The sequence below is a fragment of the Sander vitreus genome, chromosome 2 (assembly GCF_031162955.1).
Source record: "Sander vitreus isolate 19-12246 chromosome 2, sanVit1, whole genome shotgun sequence".
Lineage (NCBI taxonomy): Eukaryota > Metazoa > Chordata > Actinopteri > Perciformes > Percidae > Sander > Sander vitreus.
The window spans coordinates 2,355,253-2,357,752 of NC_135856.1; positions in this window are offsets into that span (position 1 = coordinate 2,355,253).

A 2,500-nucleotide genomic window follows, 5' to 3' on the forward strand; every position below is an offset into this window, starting at 1 on the left:
TCATTTAGGCTTTTCATGTGGTGTCACTTCAAGGCGAACAAAGGAGGTTGACTTTCTTGGAATAATGCGTCCTCGCTCCTAAATCAGAATCATGCTTCTTGTTCTTCCCATTGTCGATGCAACCAGAGGTGGATTAAATGGAAAGATTACAGTTTCTCATTTATTACATAAAGTTTTGTGTTGGAGTTTGTAACATTCCAAAATCTTAACTTTGACTGAAAGATTTTCCATTTTCACTGTAAATGCATATCGGTGTCATTAACTATATACTATTAATAATCGGTATCGGCCCTGAAAAACCAGTATCGGTCATAAACAGACCAACCATAAGCATGTCAACTCTTACTCTTACTACAACAATATATAACTATAAACACAGAGCTTTATCAGTCAGGTTTGTGGACAGAGAAACAGGAACCGTAATGCTCGCTCCACATCAAACAGATCTCAGAACAAATCTCAGGACTCTTGAGGATGATCTGAGCGGACATGATTTACATTCCTCTACAATAAAAGCTGCTTCTGGGCTTCCCTTCAGCTTCTGAACCGAATCCATCATGTGGCTGACGCTCACACTTTAGGACCAGCGGCCCCTCATGTACCATTAATTACGGCTGACATGACATCCCCTAATAGCTTCTGCTAGGGAGGAAAGATGGATAATGTCTGTGTGTATCCGAAACGGTTGGAGTTGTTCCAGTTCCCCTGTGAAGTCTGTAAGTGTGGCGGAGACATCTGATTGTGTCCTTAAAGTCTGGATGAAGGGTACAACATGTCTGCAGGTGATTACCAGTACAATCCATCAAGTTAAATCTAACTAACAAGGCTCGTTACAGTTTTTCTGATTCGCTTCCAACTCGCGGCTCCAGAAGTTCTCAACTCTTACAAACACGGCTTGTAATCTTCATAATTATGCCTCAACTTAAAAGTTAAAAACAGCCCTAAATCAAATGAAGCACCAGCATAATCATCATTATCATCCTCTAAAATCCTCCACAAAAATATATTAACATCTAATGATATTGAGATGCCTGCCTGGTGAGATGGTGGGATGGAATAGTGCAATGTCAGTATAGTCCGAGATTTAAGATTTGACTATAAATACAGTGCAAGGCAGTTCAGTGCAATGGTCAAATATTAATAATTATGTAATCGTAAGACTGAAAATATACATGAGGTAGATGAGCGTGCATGGAAAACAAGATCCTATTCAGCAGACACAGTTTTCTTTGTCTCGCATTGCCAGACTACCACAGGGCTGTGGGTTAGAGTCAGGCTACACCACAGATGCATTCTAGGATATGAGAAAAAAAAACACTTTGTTGTTGTTGTTGTTGTTTGCATTTCTTTAAACCAATCACAATGGTCGTGGGCGGCGCTGAGCTCCAGATGAGCGACGGAGGCTCTGCTAAATAGTCTCAGGAAGGAGCTGGTTCTGGTGGAACATTTACACCTCGCAGAAGAAAACACCTCATCCAATATTACATGAAGTTAACTGTTGACACAACACAGTAACGTGAGATATTTAAATGAGCTGATACATGGTTACACCTCATTGGCTCTTACCGGTGTATCTCCGTGTCTACTTCGTCCACAGCAATCCCACCAATCGGTCCCCAAACCTCCCAGTTAGAGAGGAAACGCCCTAAACATGTTCTTTGTAAATATTTACAGTCATCCCCTGAAAGAACCGAGCAGACCGGCCTTGTCGTAACATCCACATTTTCTTAAAAGTGTGTTTAATATCAGTATATCAATATTTAAAATCAGAATATTGACTTAGTATCTCAATATATTGATTTAGTATCTCAGAATATTTACTAAGAATCTCAAAGTAATAAGAAACTTTAAAACATTGACTTAATATCTCAAAATATTGACAAAATATCTCAATATGTTGACTTAGTATCTCAGAATATAAACTAAGAATCTCAAAGTAATTAGAAATGTTAAGCTTGTTATTTTTTTCTTGAAAAGAACAGAGTTTGAGGACAGCATCTTTAAGGTTTTAAAACTAACGTGCAACAATGAGTCATCCTCAACATATGTTGGGTTCTGGTTTCAGAATGATGAACAGTTAACAGAAAAGCATCAGAAACGTCAACAAAAGCACCAAAAAAAGCGACAAATGTCGAAAACTTTCATGTTTTCCCAAATGATGTACAGATTTTTTTTAGGCATTCTATTATCCAGTAGCTTAAAAATAAGTACATATAGCTGCCGTTAATGTTGCATGACTCCCCCTAGGTTTGGGCCTGTTCACATCTTGACACAAAGCCTGACATCGCTCGCTGGATGTCAGGCTTTGTCCTGGAAGTGTACTTCCGTTGATCCAGACTAGGGCTGCGTGCAATATCCAAATGGTAGGGAGGCGCAATATTTGTTAAAGACAAAATATGTGTCAAACCATTCTTCTTTTCTGAATGAAGTATTGTGGCGCTGCGGAGACATCCCGGCCTACAAATCACATCCTACAGACTAAAGAAAATATTTGTTTGGT